Here is a 7,537-nt window from a genome sequence, read left to right as displayed (position 1 = left end):
TAATTGAATAACAAATTTACCTATGAAAATTATCTTCAAAAAATTTACAACTGTGCTAAATATATTAAAAAAAAAACATCAAAATTGACATTTAAAAATGTAGCTTTAGGAAATTGATTTAATTTGATTTAACAATTTCTTAAACATAAGCTTTAGTTCATAATTTACTTTTGTTTGTTTGCTTGCTTGCTTGTTTGTTATTTCATTCCTCAGAAGTTACGGTACATCAACATTGATTTTTAGATAATTACAGAATTTCCTATTCTGAAACTTTTCCTTTCACTCATCCATTGCTGTTTTTTTATTCATGATTTTATCATGACAACTGCCTGTAAGTGGCAGTAAATGTTGTAATGAGCATGTTGTTTAGTTATTATTAATTTATTTGATTCATTAAACCATCCCTCTTTTTAAACGGCCCATTAGATCACGGGTTCACCCAATTCATTCAAAATGCAGATCAAAATAGAACTTAAAGACCACTGTGTGTTGATTAAAAACACAACAGTTCTGATGTGACTATAAAAATAACATTTTCATTGGCAAACAAGAACATATAATCAAAAAAATATCAGTTTCTTATTTACTGGACAGCTGCATAAAACCAAAAATTGCACCCAAACAGCACCTGTACTGTTCAGGATAAAAGCAACCCTTTTGTGATACTGAACGTGTTACTTGCATGATTTTTCCTAACTAGGATACAAATATGGGATAAAAGTTAAAATGGGGAAATTCTCCCCAATATCTTGAATTTTTGTGGCAAATAACTGCATTCTATAGCATTCATCACACATATTGACTTGCATGTTAGTCACCAATCAACTGTATAAAATGTAAATAACCGACATATGTGTAAATAATTTAACATTATTTTTACCCCTACTTAATAATTAATTAAACAAACACATTAAATCAACAGGCATTCAAATGACATGCAACTAGCCCTACACCAACCCCTATCCTAATGCTAACCTGACTGTAAGTACAGGTTATTAATTAATATTACTCAGTACTTGAATGTATAATTACACTGTAATAAGGACACCTTGAAATAAAGTGTAACTGAGAATTAATTATGTGACAAAACTCATTGGTATTAGTGGAATGCGCATAAAACCCAAGGAAGATTTTGCTGATCTGCATCAATAAATGAAAGTACAGCATCTATAGGTGCGGCAAACTTTTATGCACAATGAAAGTCTTTTGTCAGTGTAGTGATTTATGAGTACAGCTAGCCAGAAGTCATTTTCAAACCAAGCAGCTTTCTGCTGGACAATGCAGAACTTATAACTATAAACTTATAACTATATAGTTATAGAACTTAAAACTATAAATAACTTATAGAGAATCCTGCAAAATCTGCATGCGGAAATCTTTGCTAAAATGTGAATTTTTATATTGCATGAATTCCTATTTAATGATTTGTATTTCATCTTATGTGAAATTTTGTGTACACTCACTGTGATACACTTTAAAGTGTACAAAGAGCAGCAAAGCTAATGCTAACTAACAATTAATTAATTAATATACATTTCAGACACAGATTTTACTTTATTATCACGTTTAGGGATTGCAGCAAGGTGCCATAACACAGGTGAAGTTCCATGTACACATTACCAAATTATTACCACAAAACACAGAATACATCGTTGTTTAGATGATGTATTCTGTGTTTTGTTGTAATAATTTAATAGTTACATTTAATCAAATAAATATATTCCAGTCTAAATAGGTAGGTTAGGTTTTTGTAGACTGTCTGGCTATGTATGACCTGGGTACTTTATGACATTTATTAAGTGAAGTTTAATGTTAAACTAATTTCGAGAGGAGCACATGCTCATGATTGACCCAGCTAGCTCATATTAGCTAATCACGATCCTCCAATCAAAGGATCCTAAGTTTCTATCTATACCCTCATTTCCTTTCTACAACTATCTTCGTCTGGAAGAAACCCCCCTCCTCCCCTTCTTCCACCTTTATCCAGAATGGGTGGCATGGCGTCCCAGTGACTAGCACTGTTGCCTCACAGCAAGAATACCAATAGCTCCGGCTCCTTGCTGGACCATCTGGAATTTCTGTGCGGAGTTTGCATGTTCTACCCGTGTCCGCATGGGTTTCCCCTGGGTTCCCCAGTTTCCTCCCATCATCCAAATATGCTCTACATTATGGACAAAATAAAGCCAAGTCTCTTTTCCTATATGTCTTGCTCTCGGGAAGTTCACCTTAGCCTCAGCTGCAGGGAAGTTTTGAGATTGACCTGAGCTCAATCTCCCCTCACCCCGCTAAGAGAGGGAGCCCTGGACTCGAAGATCCCTTGAGCTCAGAGCTCTCCCCCGGGACAGCATGCCAAACAAGCTTTTTATAAATCATGAGCTAAGTGTGAACTCTTGAAAACAGTAATGTTAACAAAAATGAACTGGTTGAATGCAATTATATGCCAGTACATCACAACTCTCTTTAAACTGAAAAAAAGCTACGAATGTGGGTAAATACAGCTCAATCTGGTACTACAATCCTACAGGTGGTAAAAAAAAAAATCAATTTATATATATATTTCACCCCCTACTGGACTAGAGTGTAAATCTCTGACAGGAGAGCAACAGCGGCAGCCACCATTTCTTGAAAAATCAGATGCCCTATTAAAGTTAATTTTGAGAGGATCATGAAAAGAGATGGTTGTGCGTAAAAATCCCAGTAGATCAGCAGTTTCAGGTCTGAAATACCCAGACCAGCCCCTCTGGCACCAACAACCCTTAGTGGTTAGCACTACTGCCTCACAGCAAGAATGTCACTGGTTCAAGTCCCTACCAGGCCAGTCAACATTTCAGTGCGGAGTTTACATGTTCTCTCGTGCTTGCATGGGTTTCCCCCAGGTTCTCTGGTTTCCTCCCACAGTCCAAAGACAAGCGACAATGGTGAATTGACTAATCCAAATTGGCACCATGCGAGCTCTTAAATCAGCAGTATATCTCTCTATAGCGCTCCCTAAAATTAATCTGTTAAACTCCAATGTTAGTTATTCAGGAAAAATAATGCATACGGACCAAAGTAAATTATTATTATTATTAGTATTAGTATTAGTATTAGTATTAGTAGTAGTAGTAGTAGTAGTAGTAGTAGTAGTATCATTATCATTATTATTATTCATTTATTTATTCATTTTCCTTTCGGCTTAGTCCCTTTTTTAATCAGGGGTCGCAACAGCGGAATGAAACGCCAACTCATACAGCACATGTTTTATGCAGCGGAATGCCCTTCCAGCCACAACACAACACTGGGAAACACCCATACACTCTATGGCCAATTTAGCTTATTCAATTCACATATAACGCATGTCTTTGGACTGTGGGGGAAACCGGAGCACCCAGAGGAAACCCACGCGAACACAGAGAGATCATCCAAACTCCACACAGAAACGCCAACTGACCAAGTCGGGGCTCGAACCAGCGACATTCTTGCTATGAGGCGATTATGCTACCCAATGTGCCACCATGATGCCCTTATTATTATTATTATTATTATTATTATTATTATTATTATTATTATTAATTAATTTATTTATTTTATTATTATTTTATTATTACTTCAATTTCTGGAAGGAGAAAGTTTATTTGGCAAGGAGCAGCATGTGACTGAACATATACTGACAGAATATTACTTGTTAAACTATCCTTTTTCTGTATTTTAAGTACGTTAATTAAGAAGTAAACAAATGACAGAGTAGGTTAAATTCAAAGCATTCTGCTGAAAACAAACATGCCTTTTTCTCCCTGCAAGAATGACGTACTGTTGACCTGAGCACAAAAAGCTCCGAATGTTATCGGAATTAACCTCACCCATACATGCGTGTAAGATTATGTTGATGAAAAACTCTATTGACAGAGCTTCTCTACAGGTACAAATGTGTGCGTGTATGTGTGTACACATTAACTTCCTCCAGCAGCAGGGGGCACAGACTGAGAGTGATGCACACAGACAAAGATGTCACAAAGAATGAGCACACCCCAAACAAAATATGTCTGAGCGAGAGAACAAACGGGAGGGAGAGAGGGTCACAAAGAGGTAAAAACAGAGAAAGAGGTGGATGGGAACAGATGCGAGAGTTGGGAGGGGCAATTGAACCCAAAAGACTGACAGAGGGGTCCTGAGGACAAGTAAACAAGCTGTGCACCAGAGAAGCATCTTCGCAAGAACACATCGGACTATGTGTTACGCGTGTTCTGCCTTTTAAAGAACATGTTTTGCAATGCCCACTGCAGGCATGAGTGATTTCAATGGCTTTCATGTTGACTGCTTTTCGGGTCACTGTCTCTCACCTCTAGTGGCTTCACATGCACACACACACACACATAACTCCTCTACTTCAGCTCTACGCGGATGCATGTCCGCATTTCTCAACACTCAAGCTCTTATTCATCAACACACACACACTCACTTACAAACTCACACTTACTGCTCCATTAACTCCACTCGCAGCACCCCAAAGTCACACGCTTCATGCATCTAGCGGAAAGGAAATCAAAAGCTTAATCGCAGCACGCTGCAAATTGCTCAAACAACAACAGGAATAACTTACAAAAGAAAAATGAACACATTGATCCTAGCCAAGTGAAAAAGGATAACTCATCTAAGCGATGAGAAGTAGACCATTAAAATAATAAAGAAGTCAGAGATTAAGTTAACTTCCATGTCTTTATGCTCATTTCTTCCTTGAAAGTGGTAACCTTAAAGACATTTGGCTTGCTTTCTGTGAATTATGGAATGCCTTGACGACAAATACCTTTAATTAACACTGGAACTACTAGAATTACCATAGAGGCCAATCAGACCATTCTCATATACTGTAAGATGTCATATTTACATTGAAGTTTTTATTGAGATATTAAATTTAAGCTTTGAACATCTGCCGTCATTTTTCATTAAGTCATCACCCTAAAAATTAGATAATTTTGGTATATAAATGCCTATAAATGTAAAGTTAGGCTACTAGACCAACCATGCGCAAATGTCAGCATCTTCCTTTCATTTTCACTTTCACAAGCAGAGGAGAAGGCTTTTTCAAAGCTCTAAATATGCTGTTTTGATAGATATATATGAAATAAAGATATGTTTTAGCCATCAAAATGTTTTTGTTAGCAGGAAGTTGCTAGGCAACAGAGGTACACATATTTTATAGTCAAAATGCATGCAGTCATTTTCACTGCTATGGTAGTGCTAGGCAGAAATACACATAACTCTGTTATGTTTTGTAATTTTAATAAAATAATTATGTTAGAAAGAAATATACACATATTTAGGAAAAGTCAGGGTATTATAGATATGTGTGTTTTATTTTAAAATGACTGCCTTGGTAATTCTAGTGTTAAGCAAATGAAGTGAACTGATCATTGTCATTGTTATAGTCATTTTATTCAAAGGGTGCATCTAATCATACAATCCTACGAGAGCCGAGCACATCGCGAGCCACATGACAAGAACTGACCGATTAGTTTCAGCTTGTATGGAACATTTACATTTCTGTAGACTAATTATCTCAGATAAACACTGAACACCCAAACACTGCAGTGCTTTGTTATTCTCTCTATAAACAAAAATTTGTATCAGACTGACAGCATCGTTTTGTCAGCTTGTCATCCTCTGAGCAAATGGTTAATAGTCGCCTAGCAACCTACAACCGGTAAAATTGTCAAGCGTTGACCGATCTGCGGTGATAAAAAGGTTGAGGACCACTGTTTTAAAATGATTGCTAATTCTATTTCACAAGCAAAGCTGTTGCAGTGAAATTCTTGTTCCCAAAGCATCTGCATATTGAAGCTAAAGCTGGCAGACATAAAAACAGATGAATGGAGCTCATGGAGCAAACACTAACCTATGTTTTATTGAAGTCACAAGATGGCGCCAACCACAGAGGGCTGTTGTATAAGACTGAAGGACTTTATTATCTGATAACAACTGCCTGGATGTAATTTATATGGCTAACTGACACAAAAAAGGCAAAAATGACAGAAACTGACTGAATGGAGCTAATACATCACTGACTGATGTATTATTCAGTCGCAAGATGGTGGTAAACAGTCAAAGACAGCAGCAAAGGATGTGAACATTCACTGACGATGTGTCAAGATGATTCGAAGTTCCTTGTCTGTGTTATTCTGCGGTTGTTATCTCAGATAACAGCAGTCTGGAATACTTGATTCTGATTGGTCAGTCGCAACATTCCAAGATATGTTTTTGCCAGATAGCAACCAATAAATATCAATAATAATCATCACTAATAATCATCAGTGAATACATTTACATTCATATTTGGATGTTTGTATGTACATGACGACCGACGATGGTGTGCAACAAGGCATGGACTAAAGAGAAGTAGAAAAGTAATGCAAAAACACATAAATCAACGACAACTGTAAAAATCAAAAGCCAAATGGATGCATTTTTTTTTTAAATAGGACTTATGGTATCTCTACCTTTTGTATAGTGTGTATTACAGATATCAGTGAATCAAAAAGGCCTGCAGAGATTCAAAGATGAAAGCTTAAGTGTATTGTCTTCCAAAAGAAAAAACCTGAAATGAGAAAACATTTGTTCCAGTTTTACTTTCTGCACAAACTTTTGTACATGTACTGTTTAATACTGTTTAGGTCTTCAATGGCTGCCAAAAAAACAATATCTCTTTGACCCTGAAGCACTGCAGTTGTATTTCGGGCTTTGAAGGGTTTGGCTATTGTTGTGGATGCTGTATGTAGAGAACACACTGTGTTCTTGTCTGTTCTGTGAAAGCAAATTCACTTTGTTTCCACAGGACACGTGCTGTGAGCAGCAGACACTGAGATCACCTCATTCTACTGTCTGTGAGAAACCAATGCAAAAATTATTTATAACTTTATTTAAAAGCAACAGTATTAAAATGAATAATTTAAGCATTTAAAAGTAACACAATAATGTAACATGACTTTTAAAACTAATGTTCTCCAACACATTTCTGCTTTGGGATTCAGTCCCAGAGTTAAATCTGTGCTGTTCCAGTAACTATTTAAAGTTCAAATTTAGCACATTTGCAATTTTTATCGAAAGTACTGCCCCATGCATCCATACAAAAAAGTTTTTAATATGTTCTTGTAGAGATACGTTCTCAAATAGAGAAACATGTTCATACAGTAATATAATAAACTTATCCGTGGTTACTCTTTTAGGACAAGTGAGCAAATGTGTCACACTGACTTCATACATCTACTGAACATGACCTATAGTGTCCAAATGACCAGGTTAACATGACTAAAGAAAGTAAAGTCTTAATATCACTTACCAAATAATATTTCAGTTGTTATTGTTGTTGTTTTTTTCTATGTGCAAAGACATACTTTTTAATTGTGCTCCAAAGATATCTCTGTCTGATTTACAGTTCAGTACAAACACAGTAATCAACTCACAACATGTACAATACTGTATTTATATCTTAGTACTGGAAGAAAGATCACCTCAGTTGATGTAACTATCAAATGAAAAGTAATGTATTAATCTTTATAAAAGG

At 36.1% G+C, this 7,537-nt stretch overlaps 1 protein-coding gene across 1 annotated transcript in view; it reads right to left on the bottom strand.

Annotated features, from left to right (window-relative positions):
• Window positions 1–7,537, bottom strand: part of mtnr1aa (melatonin receptor 1A a) — a 94,669-nt gene that overhangs the window by 67,708 nt on the left and 19,424 nt on the right. The window lies entirely within an intron of this gene.

This window comes from Danio aesculapii, chromosome 1 (genome assembly GCF_903798145.1).
Source record: "Danio aesculapii chromosome 1, fDanAes4.1, whole genome shotgun sequence".
NCBI classification, from domain to species: domain Eukaryota; kingdom Metazoa; phylum Chordata; class Actinopteri; order Cypriniformes; family Danionidae; genus Danio; species Danio aesculapii.
This window is presented reverse-complemented; position numbering and strand designations above follow the sequence as displayed.